Source organism: Peromyscus leucopus, chromosome 10, assembly GCF_004664715.2.
Source record: "Peromyscus leucopus breed LL Stock chromosome 10, UCI_PerLeu_2.1, whole genome shotgun sequence".
Lineage (NCBI taxonomy): Eukaryota > Metazoa > Chordata > Mammalia > Rodentia > Cricetidae > Peromyscus > Peromyscus leucopus.
Window position 1 is genome coordinate 78,915,967 of NC_051071.1, and position 17,252 is coordinate 78,933,218.

At 46.7% G+C, this 17,252-nt stretch overlaps 1 long non-coding RNA gene across 2 annotated transcripts; it reads right to left on the reverse strand.

Moving 5' to 3' along the window:
• Nucleotides 1–223: 223 nt before the first annotated feature.
• On the reverse strand, nt 224–3,649 carry LOC119088693. 2 transcript variants are annotated; one of them, XR_005092389.1, is made up of 3 exons: nt 2,803–3,649; nt 2,189–2,339; nt 224–724 (listed from the first exon to the last, which is right to left on the reverse strand). It is a non-coding gene; the product is annotated as an uncharacterized LOC119088693 (long non-coding RNA). The 2 variants fall into 2 exon arrangements; XR_005092388.1 differs by having other exon boundaries at nt 2,189–3,641.
• Between the last annotated feature and the right edge of the window lie 13,603 nt (nt 3,650–17,252).

Genomic DNA, 17,252 nt, shown 5'->3' on the forward strand with positions numbered 1-17,252 from the left:
GGCCTGTGCCACCACTGCCCAGCAAGATCACTTTCAATCACTGTTTTAACATTATTTTTTGGTTTGGGGGGACAGGGTATCACTAGTAGCCTAGACTGACCTGGAGCTTGTTGGGATGCCCAGGCTGTCCTGGGGCTCAAGATCCTAGTGCCTTGTGTGGTTCCACCTTAACTTTAGGAGATTGATGTCACACTCGAGGTCAATCACATAGTCATTGTGTACCTTTCTGTTGAAAGCGGTCATTTATTCACTGTAAGCACTTGTTGTATACACCCAAGGCCTCACATGGGCTAGAGAAGCATTCAACAACCGAGCTACACCCAGCAATACAGCACACTTCTAAATGACCTGCTCAGCTTCCGATGTCACAGCCAATCTGTCTGGTTCCTTTTGAAGATTCATGCTGCTCATCCCATCGTAAGGAGCTTCGCCTTCTCCTCTGCCAGCTGGTCTGGCATTTTGGCCTGCCTTCATCAGAAGATTTCGACAGAACCAACGCAGTTCTGATGCTGTCAGACCTGACAGGAACCAGCTCCCTCCATTACCTTCTTTGGGATCCGGCCACCATGATAGAAGTTCTGATTGGGGAACTTCTGTTAGACTACTGAATGGGGAGACATCCTGTGACCCTGGAGAGGAACAGGCCATCACGGGTGTCAGTTACAGTAAAGGACCCAGATGAATCCAGCTTTTTGCCCCATGCGAGAGAGGTGATCAGCTGTCCCTGTAGATGAATATGAAGAATAGTAAATACATAAGTGACTGTGGATTAAGTTACTAAACTGGGAGTGACTTGATACACTCTGAACTATAAAAAAACACCACGTAGTGAACTGGCTCAGCAGTAGAATGATTGCTGTACAAGCCTGCTGACTTCAATCCCTGGAACTCACAAGGGAAGAGGAAACCATTCCTGAAAGTTGTCCTATGACCTTGCAGTGTGAGTGCGCGTGCACGCACACATGCGTGCACGCACACAGACACACTTTAAAAATTGAAATAAGACCTCTAATCCCAGCACTCGGGAGGCAGAGGTAGGTGGATCTCTGTGAGTTCAAGGCCAGCCTGATCTACAGAGTGAGATCTAGGAAAGGCGCAAAGCTACACAGAGAAACCCTGTCTCAACCCCCCCCCCCAAAAAAAAGTACTTGTTGCTCTTGCAGAGAAGGACCCAGGTTTGATTCCCAACACCCACGTGGCAGCTCACAACTGTCCCTAAATCCAGTTTCAGGGGAGCTGATGCCCCTTCTTACTTTTGAGAGCACCAGGCGTGAGAGCGGTACACAAGCATTCATGCAGCCAAAAAGCATTCATACCCATAAAATTAATAAATGTAAAAAAACACTAAAACCGCCGGGCGGTGGTGGTGGTGGTGGTGGTGGTGGTGGTGGTGGTGGTGCACGCCTTTAATCCCAGCACTCGGGAGGCAGAACCAGGCGGATCTCTGTGAGTTCGAGGCCAGCCTGGACTACCAAGTGAGTCCCAGGAAAGGCGCAAAGCTACACAGAGAAACCCTGTCTCGGAAAAAAAAAAAAAAAAAAAAAAAAAAAAAACCACTAAAACTAAAACCCAAACCACAAATTTCTTTGTGAATACAAGGTGTAATTCCCTGGAACAGAGCTTATTTGCCACTTTGTTTTCACACACACACACACACACACACACACACACACACACACACACACACACTCACACACCATACCAAGGCAGAGGAGGTACTTATGAGGCTGTCCACAGGCCTCTCTACTGCCGCCTAGTGGCTTCCCCTTTATCATCTTAGTTATTATTTTTGTTATCTTTGTTTTTTATTATCACCTAGGCTAGGGGGACACCCCCCACACACACACACCTCTCTCTTGCCTTTATTTTGCTTTAGAATCCTTGTAGATTAAGACAATCTTTCTCTAGATAGTCTCATTTCCCCTCCTCCACTCCCACATAAGGATGTAGTGTTTTTTTTTTTTTTTCAAAACATAAAAAACAAGGAAGAGAAAACCAATTTGTCTCGTTCCTCTCCTCTCCCGAAGCAATAAGCACAATGTTTTCTTCACATCAAGGCTGGGACTCAAACCTGGGGCTTTGTGCATGCTAACCTAGTGCTTCTAACTAACAGAATGAGTATTTGGGGTGAGGTCCAGGTGGAGTCAGGAGAAAAAGGAGAGAAGAAACCAGCTGGGGTGGCACGTACCTGTAATCCCAGCTCTTGAGAACCGGAGGCAGGAGGATCTCAAACTCACGGCCAGGCTGAACTCCATACTGAGGCCCCATTTTTGAAATTTTATGTGTATGGGTGTTTTGCCTGCCTGTATGTCTTTGCACCGTGTGTGTGTCCCTGGTACCTGTGGAGGCCAGAAGAGGGCATCAGATCCCTTAAAACTAGAGTTGCAGGTGGTCCTAAGCTGCCGTACGGGTGCTAGGAATTGAACCCAGATCTTCTGGAAGAGCAGCCAGTGGTCTTAATCACTGAATTATCTCTCTAGCCCGCTTTGGCCCCATAAACAAACAAACTCATGAGTTGGGGCTGTAGTTCAATGGGAGAGCACCTGACTAGTGCTCTACTTGGGTTTAATCCCCAGAGGGGAAGGGCAATAACAGCAGATACCTACACAGTGTGATCTCCCTATGTCCATGGCTAGACAGTGGACCTGCTGTACTTTTAACCCTCCCATGGCCCTACGTAGATGATGTTCTATCTCTATTCTCAAAATGAGAAAATAGATACAGACAGGTCGTCAAAGCAACCCGGCAACATATGGCTGATTACAAGCAAAGCTGGTACTGAGACACAAATAAGCCTGGTACCTATGCAGGCTCATAGTCCATTAGCCCCCGCTTGGGATCCCCAGCTTCATCTCCATTGGCAACCAAAGGAAAGTGATGCGTTTGCTGAAAACACCGTGGCATTAGAACACTTCTCAAGGCGAGCCATTCAGGGGGTGCAGGAGTTGGGATTAGGTCTATGAGAGAAAGTTCCTTTGCCTGCTGGGACTAGATCTTGCACCAGAATGGACAGCCAGGAATGACGGGCAGCTCAGTGGCTACAAAGAGAGTTTCCAAAATCCGTTCTGACCTGAAACCTGTCCTCTCCAGACGTAGTCTGTGGAAGCAAATGAGGGCCGGGCTGTTTTGGAATTGCTTTGCAGCTCAGCGAGGCAATGCCAGCGTGTTACAAAATGTCAGTGCTGATCAACTTCCTGGATGTTGCAAAATCAGGTTGAAGACACAAACACAAGCATGCAGTTATTCTTTGATGAGTCATTTCACCAGAAGAAGTGTTGAAATGAGGGTTCGTTTACGCAGTCTCTCCTTCTGAGGGGGAGGCAGGAAGAAAGGAAAAGCAAGCCGTGGGTCAAAGGGAACCTTGTCCCTCGCAGATGGTGGCCAGTGGCTATTTAGGCATGAATAGGATATGGTAGTGGACCAGCAGATAGCGAGCTGGGGTTAAGATAATTGTGTTCGTCAATTGTATGGAGCAATTAGATATACCCCGAGAATAACAGCCTCAGGAAACAAAGGTTTATCTGGACTCATAGTTTGAGTTTTGGGTCCATGGCCGCTGATTCCCTTACTTCTGGGATGTGATAAGGCAGAAACCCAGGGCAGAACAGCGTGAGAGAACAAAGCTCCAATTGCATTTACCTAACAAATGTTGGCGGTGTAGATTTGTTCATTGAGACAAGGTCTCTGTACCCTCACACTGATGTCAAACTCACAATGGAGCTGAGTACGGCCTTAATCTATGTGATCCTTCTGCCTCCAGCTGACATTTGGGGATTAAAGGTGTGTGCCTCCAGGCTCTCTGGTCTTCAAGATAAGCAGAGGTAGAGGCTGAGCATGTCTGGTAGAGGTGGCTGTCTGGTCAGGCAGCAGCATTTTTCATGTTGAATAACACTTTCATTTTGTACATTGTATTTCCTCTCCCCGTTTTTTCCCAGGAGGCATGAAAGTCAGTTATTTTTATCTGAGTAGGCCTTCTTATCTTTGTAAAGTTTGGTGGGAGAATGCCCGTGGGTCTTCCCTCCTGTCAGCCTGGCTGCAGTCTGCTGTTGTCTGTCTGAGTTGCTGTAACAAAAACCCCCAAGCCATGTACTTTACAAACAGCACCAAAGGCTGAGAGTTCGAAGATCAAGGTGGCCGTAGGATTTTCTTTTTGTTTGTTTTATTTTGTTTTTTTAATCTGGTGGTGGCCCAGTTTAATCTGGTAGTGCGTTCTACTGTGTCCCCACATAGTTGAAGGGGCTTGCTAACTTTCTTAGAAACTCTTATAAGATCACTAATCCTTCATGACCTCTGTCCTAATGATCTCATCACCATTTAAAGGCTTTCCCTCCCAGAACCATCACTGGGGGGGAGGGCAGTCAGGACTTCAGCATATGAATGGGCAGGACACACAAACATCCATCCTCAAAGTACTTAAGAATGGTATAATGATCAATTTATCACTGTGATCAATTATCTGAGGAAAAAAAAAAACTTCAAAGAGGAAAATTTCATTTTGGCTCACTATATCAGAGGTGTCAGTCCGTGGTCACATGGTTCCATTGTTTCTGGGTTACAATGAGGCGGAGCAGCCATGGAGGGGCTTAAGGACAATGTCACCTCTCAAGGCTTACCCCTGTGCCTATTTCCTAGGAGCACAATGGCCAGAGAGAAAGAACTCAGTGTTTTCATTTTCTCCCAGGAACCTACTTCTTCCAGCTAAGCCTTTCTTCCCGACAGCACATTCAGCTAGGAACCCCTCAATGAATTAATCTGCCAGTGGAACTAGAGTCTTTATGATCCAGTCACCTCTCTCTCCAAAGTCCCACTACTTTGGGAACAAGTCTTCAACACATGGGTCTTCACAAGGGAACTTCTGTCCAAGCCATAAGAAGTGGTTGTGGGATTACTGACACTTGTTCAGTACTGGGCACGTTCAGATTTTCATCTCACTTAATCCTTACATCTTCCATAGGAGGTGCTATTATCATCCTCATTTTATAGATGAAGAAATTAAAACCCCGAGAGGTTAAATAACATGCTTTCTGTTTTACCTTCATCTCAGTGGTTGCGCTTTACTGGCTACTAGGGCCGTAGCCTGGGGGGGGGGGTTCTGTTCCCCCAGACAATGGCTCTGTTGCTGTTGGTAAAGGCAGCTTTAACTAAATCTCTATTGTTTTTTTTTTTTTGATGTATTTATTTATTATATATACCTGTATTCCTGCAGGCCAGAAGAGGGCATCAGATCTCATTTCAGATGGTTGTGAGACACCACGTGGTTGCTGGGAATTGAACTCAGGACCTCTAGAAGAGCAGTCAGTGCTCTTAACCTCTGAGCCATCTCTCCAGCCCCTCTATTGTTCTAGTAGAACGTGAGATTCAAAGGCTGGGGTGAAAACCTTCTAGCTCAGAGAGTTAGAACAGCAACTGGCTAACTTTCTTTCTTTCTTTCTTTCTTTCTTTTTTTTTTTTAAGATTTATTTATTGTGTATACAGCATGTATGACTGCAGGCCAGAAGAGGGCACCAGATCTCGTTATAGACGGTTGTGAGCCACCATGTGGTTGCTGGGAATTGAACTCAGGACCTGTGGAAGAGTAGTCAGTGCTCTTAACCTCTGAGCCATCTCTCCAGCCCCTCTATTGTTTTAATAAAACATGCGATTCAAAGGCTGGGGTGAAAACCTTCTAGCTCAGGGAGTTAGAACAGCAACTGGCTAACTTTCTCTCTTAACCAGCATCCTGGAAGCCACTCTTCTTCCACACTGCCCCCCAAAAAACCCACTGTAAGCTCCTCCCTGCTTCTCCCACTGTAAGCTCCGCCCTGCTTCTCCCACTGTAAGCTCCGCCCTGCTGCTCCCACTGTAAGCTCCTCCCTGCTACTTCCTGTCTACTAGTTGCTGGCCCCACCTCTCTGAGTTTAGGTTATTTTTATTTAATTAGCGCAAATGCAACAACACATCTTTACATTGTTATGTTATGCCCATGTCAAGAGACACCCCCCACTCCCCACCGCCTCACCCCTACCTCCCCACCCAGAGCAAGATCACCACAGAGCCGATATCCGATGCAAAACACACAGGGGTTTATTGATAACAAGCAAGCCCAGGCTCGGTCGATGTCCAACACTCCGACACAGAGGGTGGAGGAGGGGGCCCCTGAGCTCTCAGGGCGAGGGGTTTTTTAAAGGGAAAAACCACAAGCAGGGTGGTACAAGCCTCTGCATCATGTGATTGGGTGAGGGTGTGTAACCTTTGAATTTACTGGTTGAGGGTTACAGTTATCATTTTTGGGCAGGCCTGAACAAAATCCCAGGCTTTGTCCTTGAGCTGCCATGGAGGCTGGCTGGTCTCACACGTTCACATTGACCCATGCACATAGCTCTAAGTTGGTGAGAGGTCCCAGACGGTAAACAACTGGCTGAACCTTGAGCAGTCAGAGTACGTGCAGAAAGGGAGCTACTGCAAGGACTAGGTCTTTTGTTCATGTCCCTCCCAGAGACTGCTTGCTCAAGTCTCAGGAAACTGAAATTAAGGCCTGATCTCTGAGAGAAGACTGAGTAGCCTTTTATGGCATCTGCTTGGTCCTTTGAGTTAAACAAATTCAGCATAAACAAATGCAACACATCTTTACATAGTTAAACAAATTCAGCATAAACAAATGTAAGACACCTTTGCCTAGTTAAACAAATATTCCACAACACCTGCCGACAGCGGAACAGCCACTAAGGTACGGAATCGTGAGTCAAACAGGCTTCATGATTCACTAAGCGTTCTGGATTTTATCTGGCCTAGGAGTGTACACTCGGAATTCCAGCACTCTGGAGGCTGAGGGAGGAATCATGAGTTTAGGGCCAGTCCAGGCCACATAATGAGACCTTGACTTAAAGAAACAGAAGCAGAACAAAGTGTTGAATTGTATCTGGTCAACAGTTTCATGTTCGCTAGACTGTCCTCCAACTGACTACGTGGCCCACAATGACCTTTAACCTCGGTACTCTTGCTCTACCTCCAGAGTGCTGGAGTAACAGGCCAGCGACCATCCTTGGTTGTATGTGGTGTTGGGGGTCAAGTTCAGGACATTGCACACTGCAAACATTCTACCAGATGATCACTTTCCCCATGTCAATACCTCAAACCAATCATCCCCGATACCTCCTGCCTTTTGTCCCCATATCAAAGTCATCCAATGAGGATAAAGTCCCTAATGTAAACCCAATCCGAGGAGTCCTAAAGCGCTTCCAGCTGATGGTTCTTCTGGTCGAGCGGCATCTGCTAGCCTCTTACTACTGCGGGTCCAGTTGATCAATACCTAAAAGCCCATACGTAGGAGGTAAAGGTTGGTGGAAAGGGGGTCAGATTTTTCTTTCAGAGGCTGGTCATGAGAAGATAGCAGGGCTGTCCTCTTCAAAGAGCCATCTTAGGAAATTCAGGGCTTCAAAGGGCTTTTGGAGGCAGGGACAAGAGGAACAGGTGCTGCTGCACCCAGAGGAATGTCATTCAGGTCAGTGTCTCCTTTGGCCTCTGGATTTGACATCACCCCGAGTCTTGATTTCCCAGGGGCCAGTCACAAGACCTTACTTTTCAGCAGATTAAGCCTCCCCTTCATTTACAGGCCTTGTGTTAGTTAACGGGTAGAATTAAAGAACAGGGAACACAGCAGGTGCCTGAAGGCGATCAGAAGTTACGAAGTTGTAAATCTAAACAAGGATTATTTAGCAGTTAACATCTTAACAATTCAGGTGGAGCTTTTCTTGAGAATTTAGACTGCCTGGCAAAGAAGGGGAGCAAAAATGACTCCGCCAAGGAACAGCTTCCAAAGAAAGGGCCACTGTTACGTTTGCTCGCATCCATTTCCAAACATTTTACCCACACTGGGGAGGGCTGAGCCCCGAGGAGAGCGCAGCAGGTGGACACACAGAAAACTAAGACCTTGAAAACACAACCTCGTTCTCCAAATCAGCCTATGAAAGCGCTTACACCTGTAACCCGAGCTCTGGGAAAGCTGAGGCAGAAGCTGCCACAAGGTTGAGGCCAGCCTGGGCTATCCATGGAGTCCAAGGCCTCCCACCACCTAGCAAGACGCTGTGCCAGGCAAGCAAAGTTTACTAACGGAGTGTTCTCAGTGGAAGCTGTAACTGAGTTTGCAATGCTTCCGGGCATTTTCTACACAGCACTGAGGGTGTGCCAGAGCACAGGAACCAGTACCGCTCCTATCTGGGCCTCACAGAGTTCATGTCCAAAACAGAGCTCAAGTCCGGCAATAGTTCACCCTAACTCTCTGTGTGTAGAATTCCTTACTGGAGCACACTGGATGGACGAGGCTGGGCATAGAGGGAATATTCTAGACTCTAGAACAGAATGGGCTCCGGAATAGAATCTGGAGCATCGAGCAACACCAAGCACAGAGATCCATGACTCGGACTAAAGCATCATTTCTTTTGAACACCTAATTGCTCCCCTAGCTATACCCACGCCATGACGGAGATTAAACCCAGGGCCACGTGCGTGGTAGGCAAGCGCTCTACTACTGACTCTATCCCTAACCCTCAAGTATCCTCACTCTTACCTAGAATCCATGCCCCTGAAGGCCTCTGGCCTCTGTCTTTAGTATTCACATTGCGGCCAGTATAAAAATCTACTGTGTTCTAGAACCTCATCCAGCCACCACAGAAACAATCTCATGGTTGAACTTTCCTGTGCTTTGGTTTCTTCTCCACATTTTAGATCAGGTAATAAACACACACACACACACACACACACACACACACAGTAATAATGGCCTATCCTCTTTAGCATGGTTTTCCATTTCCAGAAGAGAATCTGGAGACCAGACAGCAAATATCTCTATCTTATTTTCTTAATTCTGCCATATCTGGTTCCAGTAGTATCTAAGATGTCACTCTTGTTTTGTTTTGTTTGTCTGAGAGCCAAGAATGTTGGGGAAAACAAACAAACAACAACAATGTTTTGCTGTTGGTTTGTTTTATTTTGGGGATACTGTGGGATTAAATCCAGGGCATCATACATGCAATGAAAGCATTGCACCATTGACTTGTACCCCAGCTCCTAAAGCTAAGTATTTGTATGGTGTCCTGTAGGGGAATTGAAATCAATCTCTTAGTTAAACTAAGGAAAATATTGAGAAAACGTGAATGAGTATCAACAGGCCATCATTGGAGCTCCTCTGTGTAACTATTTGTTTCTTGCTGTTGCTCTTGTTAGAGATACATTTGGGCTACACAGAAAGAGAGACCTCCTCTCTTTATTTTTGAGTTAAGGTTTCTGTATGGAGCCCTGACTGTCCAGGAACTCTCTTTGTAGACCTGGCTGGCCTTGAACTCACAGAGAGGCTTCTGCCTCTAAAGTGCTGAGACTAAAGGCCTGTACCACCACGCCCAGCCAAACTTTTACTCTCAAGGACAGAAAGTGCATTGGTTTTTATTCTAACCAGGTGGTGATTGTGTCTCTTCCCATTGGCTAGAACACAACCTCACAGTCTCTATTCGGTTGGCTAGTCTGAAAATAATGCACACACAGGAAATGGAGGAAGATGGGCAAAGACCACTGGAACACAGCAGTGGACTTTCATGTAATGGGGGGAGGTGAAAATTTTTCATGAAAGTCTTTTCTTTTTTCTTTTTTTTTTTTTTCTTTTTTTCCGGAGCTGAGGACTGAACCCAGGGCCTTGCACTTGTTAGGCAAGCGCTCTACCACTGAGCTAAATCCCCAACCTGAAAGTCTTTTAAGGTAGGAGAGATAAACGTATTTGAATCCCTTGTCCCAAACACAAGTTTTATATATTTGATATTAAAAAGTCATATTTAACATTTCTTGCACTCTGCTTTATTGTAAAACTTACGGTTTATATCATGGCTCATATCATTTCCTAGGCTGGGCTTTCACTTTGCTCAGCATATTTCTACCCATCATAGCTGTCATCAGACTTTAAAACAGCTGGTTCTCCACTTGTGGGTGGAGACCCCTTGGGGATCAAATGACCCTTTCACGCCCAAGACCATCAGAAAACACAAGATATTTACATTACAATTCGTAGCAAAATTACAGTTGTGAAGTAGCATTGAAAATAGCTTTGAGGTTGGGGGTCCCCACCACACGAGGTACTGTATTAAAGGGTCACAGTATTAGGGATGTTGAGAACCACTGCTTTACAGTCTGACCCAGACTAGTAATGGATTATTTGCCAGAGGCTGGACTGGCTTCTCCCTCAGCTGCAGCAGTGGCTGGCTGTGTTGTCCTATGGCAGCCTGCAGGGGCTCACTAAGCACGCCTGCAGGAGGGCTCCGCAGGGGCTCACCCCACCTCCCTGCCCAGATGGACCTGCTGGCACCCATTTTCCACTCTCTCCAGCCTCGCCTGCAGGCTTTCCAAACCTGGGATTTCACTTCTGCCTCTGAGACTGCTTAGCCAAATTAGCCTGGATGGGGGAAGTGCTGCCATAGAGTAGTCATCTTTATGGTGTTCTTGGAGGATGGGCAAGCCAGGGAACACAAGCCAGAGAAGAAGCAAGGAGATGTTTACAGGAAGGATGGACACAAATCCACTAAAAAAGAAAGGGGGGGGGAGGTTTTCCTGGCTGTGGTGGTGTGAATGAGAAGGGCCCCCAGAGGTGCATGGATGGGAATGCTTAGTCACCAGGGAGTGGCACTATTTGAGAAGGATTAGGAGGTGTGGCCTTGCTGGAGGAAGTGTGTCACTGGGGGTGGGGCTTTGAAATTTCAAAAGCTCAAGCCAGTCCCAGTGTCTTTCTCTGCCTGCTGCCTGGTGATCCAGATGTAGAACTCTCAGCTCCTTCTCCAGCACCATGTCTGCCTGCATGCTGCCATGCTCCCTACCATGATGATAATGGACTGAACCTCTGAAAATGTAAGCCAGCCCCAATTACATGCTTTCCTTTGTAAGAGCTGTCATGGCCATGGTGTCTCTTCACAGCAATAGAACACTGACTAAGACACTGGTGCAGTAGAGAAAGAGAATCTCCTTTATGGCCATCCATCCCTGACTTGATTTAGATCATCTACTGTAGCAAGCTTGCAGCCGGGTGTGGTGGCACATACCTGTAATCCTAGCCCTCATAAGGCCAGAGGAGGAGGATTAAAGGTTTGAAGCCGGTCTGTGCCACATAGAGAAGAGGAGGAGAAGGAGGAGGAGAAGGAGATGGGGGAAGAGGCTAAGAGAGAAAGAAAGGCAAGAAGACAACTAATAGACTACAATCAGATCTGCCTTCTCTACCCTATAATGCAGGGGTTCTCAACCTTCCTAATGCTGTGACCCTTTAATACAGTTCCTCATGTTGTGGTGACCCCCAACCATAAAATTATTGTCATTGCTACTTCATAACTCTAATGAATCATAAAGTAAATATCTGATATGCAGGATGGTCTCAGGTGACCCCCCCCCAGGGGTCACAACCCATAGGTTGAGAACTGCTGTTATAAGGTATATGCGAGTCTTAAGAGCCTTTGAAAGGTCTTTGGCTGACTTTACAGTCCTGACATGTCTTTTCTCAAGAATGAAACATTTGCCATAGGTGAAACCCATGAACTGTGGACCAATAGCTGTGGAGCCCCCATGGGACAGGACTAGGCCCTTTGGATACTCGAGACAGTTGTTTAGCTTGAACTGTTTGGGGGCCCCCTAGGCAGGGGGATCAGAATCTGTCCCTGGTGCATGAGCCGGCTTTTTGGAACCCAGTGCCTAAGGTGGGACACCTTGCACAGCCTGGGGGCAGGGGCAGGGGCTTGGACCTGCCTCAACTGAATGTACCAGGCTCTGCTGACTCCTCATGGGAGACCTTGACTTGGAGGAGGTGGGGATGGGGGGTGGGTTGGGGAGGAAGGCTGGGGGGGGGGGTGGGAAAAGGGGAGAGGGGGAATCTGTGGTTGGATATGTAAAAGGAATAGAAATTTTCTTAATAATTAAAAAAAATTTACAAAAAAATAAAACGTGGATCTCCTACTCAGCCTGGATGATGGGCCAGATGGCGTCCCTCCTCATATTAATGTGCACAGCTTATAGGTGGTTCTGGGTCGACTCCATGTTTGGGTGCAGTTGGCACACACGTGGGCCCAAGAGATTATTTCTAGCAGACTCCGAGGTGGGTCTGATGCTCCGCGTCTTGGGAACACATTTTAAGTAGCAAAGGAGAAGTAGAAAAAGAGGAGGAGAGAGCAAATGAGGAGAATGAAGCAGGAACCAGAGGCATGGGGTGGGGAACCAAACGTTACCACCTTCTCTTCGAGCAGCAGTTCTCAACCTGTGGGCCATGACCCCCTTGGGGGGGTTGCATATCAGATGTTTATATTATGATTTATAACAATAACAGAATTACATTTATGAATTAGCAATGAGATGATTTTATGGGTGGGAGTCACCACACACGAGGAACTAAGTGTGTTAAAGGGGTCACAGAAGAAGGATGAGAACCACTGACTGTCCTAGAGGACGCTGCAGCTGCTGGTGGTGTTCCTTGCTCAGGATCTGGAGAGAATACTAATTCTGGATTGTACAGGATCCTGCTGTCTTCCCTTAGCACACAGATCACTTGTTCTCAAGCCTCTCCTCTTGGACTTCTGGCTCAGTAGGACTTCAGGAGTGCAGGCTTCTCAGCCACTTCACAGGGTAAAGAACCTGGAATCATCCAGAAGCGCACCAAGGACACAGTTTGTTTCTCGGAGACTCTCTGTTCCCGAGCACTGTGTGTGCTTGGAGAATAAGTGAATGAGTTTCTTGGAGGATGGGGACGGGACACCAGGAGATCTGTGAGTTCGATAAATATAGTGCCTCCATGGAGGGTCATTTCAACCCTCAACTGTAGGATCTCCTCACTGGACGGAACACACATGGTTCCAAAGCTGGACTGTAAAAAAAAAGCTGGCTTTTGCCACTAGGCATCTGCTTCCAGCCCCCACAAAACCTTGTCTTTCACGTTAAGCAAAGCTACAGCTTTGGAGTGTTACAGATAAGCTTTGAAAGAGGTACAAAATTTTTGTCTGTCTGATGTACCCACCTGTCTAGATGTGATTATGCTAGAAAGTGTTCATATCATATCTTGATGGTCCATTTCCATGCATCAGCCTTTCATCTGGACCCTTTCCCACCTGCCTCTCTTCTGAGCCTTAGCTTAGAACTCATGGCTATGAAGACTACTCTGCTTAGCTAAGGCGTACTCCTCTGTGAGGTTTTCTGTCCCCTGCCCAGAAGAGGTTTTCCTCCTCAACTCAGACCTTGCACTTCACTAATTGTCTTGTGCTATATGGCGGCGTTGGAGTAAGTGAAAGACCAGAGCAGTCCTGTAGATTACACTGCTCAGCAGTGACTGAACAGTCTTTACATGCTTACGTACTTTGAGGTTGGCACAGTGATAGTATAACCTAAATGACAAACTCCATTATTGGGTGATGTGTGGCTGGGTGTATAAAGTCCTTGGAGCAGAGACTGACATATTTTGAGAATTATTTAACTTTTAATGAGACGGCAGAGGCCTTGAGAGGGTTTTAGCAGTAGTAAGAAACATCTGGGTCTGTGTTATAGAGCCCTAAAGAATCTGAAGGACCCCTAACCCCTTTTGGTGTTGACAGAGAACTGTGTGGCACTCTTCAGGATAGAAACTAGAAGGCAGAAAAAGAGTAAGGAGAAGGCAGGGGAGAGGCCGCACTGAGGGCATAGGAAGGACCGGAGCCTGGCTCTGGACAGTAAGGAGAAGGCAGGGGAGAGGCCGCACTGAGAGCATAGGAAGGACCGGAGCCTGGCTCTGGACAGTAAGGAGAAGGCAGGGGAGAGGCCGCACTAGCAGGGCATAGGAAGGACCGGAGCCTGGCTCTGGACAGTTGTATTTTGTATCACCAACCTTCAGACGGCCTGTGCTCGGGACCCCAACCTTGCACTGGGCATTTGCTAAAAAAGGTTTGGTGTTGGAGTCCAGCTCCAACCTGTCAAAGGGTTCTTGAGGGGAGGAGAGAGGAATTAGAAAGCGTTAGACAGAAATATAGATGGAGAGAACGAGAAGACAGAGAGACAGGGTAGCTTCGGGAGGGCCCTGTGTCAATATCCAGCTGCCCAAAGTTTTATCCTAATAGGCTTTTTATAATATGCCAAGGGCCGAGGTAAAACGACCTTTCCCTTTCAGAATCAAAGCACAGTGTACAGCCAAGTGTGGACCCCTCAAAACACCTGGTAACCACACCTGTGGCCAAATCATCCTATTATGCAGCCCTGCTGGATAAAGCAATCTCAGATTCTCCGGCCTTGAGTAAGTTCTTACCAGGGAGCCTCTGTGGGCCCCCACCATTGGGCATGGTAGATATGTATGTCTTATAACTCTGCAGCATCTCTCAGGCACCCGAGAGCCATTCCCAAAAAACTGTTGTGTAAACAAGTCCCCTGCCTCGGAGATGCCAGCAAGAGCAGAATCCTAAGTCATTGCTGTCAGCCCACAAACAGCCCAGCACCTCACTGGCTCTAACCAGCCCTTTGGGTTTTTTCTTACTTCTCTGACTCTTCTGAGTCTCCCCCTTTCCAACTATCAGGCATTTAAAAAGTAATGAACTGCTCACTTGGGATCCTGGGAGGCTCCTTGAAGCATGACATGATGGGTTCTCTATCTAGAGAATAATATCCACCCCACCCCCTTTTTATACACAAGATTTGCTGAGAAATGCCAACTATCCTCCATCTAGGGACCTGAGGGCTATGGACTGTCCAGCCCAAGTATCCTACATCTAGGGACCTGAGGATTATAGGTTTCCAGCCCAAGTATCCTATATCTAGGGACCTGAGGACTATGGGTTGTCCATCCCCTGCCCCATAGGGAAGTAGTGAGGACAAGGATGAAGCCACCAGCCTGCTGGAAAGCCGAGTGGCAGGTATAAGTACTGTCTCTACTCTCTGCCCCTGGGGTCTCAGCTGACTCCAGGTGAGCACCCAGACCACACTGAAACTTCCTGCTTATTATATAACACAAGGTGCGCCTGTGATGGCTAACCCTCTTCTCTCTGCAGAAATCCTTCCCATAATTGAATTTTCACATAACAGGGTGTATCATGAAAAACAGGAATCATATTTCCGAAAGGGGAAAAAAAAAATCCTCGGAGCATCTATATCAATACATTTTCTTCTCATCTGTCTCCCACCCTTAAATTTATCCCAGGATTTGCATTGATTTGCATTTGTATTCCTATGAAATAAAAGCATTTTGAAATGAACACTTTAGTAGCTGTTAGTACATTCTCGGTCTTGTCAATCAGCATCTCTACATGGTTCCAAAACAGGTTCTCACCATCAAAGAGGAAATTATGTACCTACTCCCTGAAAATGAAATTCTGTTTTCTGTCTCCAAAGATCTCCTTACTTTGTATATTTCATATAGTATGTGACCTTTCATGTCTGGCTACTTTGAATTGGTTACTGTGTGTAAGATATACCCATGCTGCAGCATCTATCAGTACTTGTTTTCTTTTCTTGCTAAATAATATTCCACTGGATGTTGATTCATATGTATGGGCATTGGGTTATTCTTACCTTTTAGCTATTTTGAGTACAAGGTTTATTTATTTACTTATTGCTTGTATATGAAGGAGTGGAATGGCTCTTTAAAATAACTTACATCTTTTGAATCAATCTCTAGTTTGAATCCAAACAGAGAGAAAAGTTTCCTGGGGTACTGTGTCTGCCCTTTTCCCCTGGGGTCCCACCTGGTGCTCAAGGTAGGTTGCAAAGCAGTTGAGGCTCTCACCAATCCTGAAGACTCTGTCACAGTCCTTGAGGTGGAGAGAGTATTTCTTCATCAAACAACAGGATCTCCCCCACCCCTATCCCTGTCTACCTGTGGGGGACTTGCCCCCACTTTTTCCCCAGGGTACTTTTGAGGAGAGAGAGATAAGAGTATTAGGTAGAAAGATAGAAGAGAAACAGAAACACAGGATAGCCTTGGGAGGGCCTCAATCAATATCCATTGGCCCCTCCTGTCTCTTCTAAAGGTCCTTTTATAGGAATGCCAAGGGGTGGTGCAAAAGACCTCCCCCTAGCACAGCCAAGTGCAGACTTTTCCAATCACCTGGTAACCACACACATGGTCAAGCCATCCTCTAATGAAGCCCTGCTGGGTAAAGCAAGCTCGGATCTCACTAAGAAACCTTTGTGGGTCTCCACATCTACCTCCCACCTCTTTTCCTCCTTCTCTTCTTTTGCTGGGGATTAAATCCAACCCTCAGATGCTTGGCAAGCACTCTACCATGGGACACAAATAGAACTAAAAATGTGCCCGAGCAAGTTTTAAAGTTAACTGAGCACAATCTTGGTCAGTACAGGAGGCTTGTGGGTAACAGTAAGTGCCAGCTCTTATTGTCTTAGTCAAGGTTTCTATTGCTGTGAAGAGACACCATGACCATGGTAATGCTTATAAAGGAAAACATTTAACTGGGGCTGGCTTACAGTTCAGAGATTTAGTCCATTATCATCATGGCAGGACACGGTGGTGTGCAGGCAGACATGGTGCTGGAGAAGGAGCTGAGAGTCCTGCATCTTGATCCACAGGCAGCAGGAGTCTGTGTCCCACACTGAGTGCAGCTTGAACATAGGAGACCTCAAAGCCTGCCCCCACAGTGACACACTTCCTCCAACAAGGCTGTACCTCCTAATAGTACCACTCCTTATGGAGTCCATTTTCTTTCAAACCACCGAAATCACTGAGCCAGAGTTATCTGACTATGGTCAGAAGGAGTGTCAATCAGGTTGGGTCAGAGGGGTCTCAGCAAGACTGGGGCTGAGGCAAGCTAGTTGCAAACAATTAGACTTACCCCGTTATCAGAAGCAGAATACAATGGCAGTTGCCAGGAAGAATACAATTGTAGTTGCCAGGATACAATGATTTTTGCAGGCTACACAGGCAACACAAGATTAATGTCTAAGACTAATTATTCAGCCAAATTTGGAAATGCATTGCTGAATTCTACAGAATGCAGAGAAACTCTGGCATCCTGAATGCTCCACTGCCTAAGGGGGTACCTTGGTTTCTCAGAACCGAAAGGCACATAGTACCTGAGGAGCCACAGACTCTAACCTGAAAAAACCTATGACGAACTGTGGTGGTATTGTGTTCCCCAAAATATTGTGTACCTTAATAAACTTATCTGGGGTCAGAGAACAGAAAAGCCACTAGTTAGGCGGTGATAGCACACGCCTTTAATCCTAGCATTCCAGAGACAGAAATCCCTCTGGATCTCTGTGAGTTCAAGGCCACATTGGAAATAGCCAAG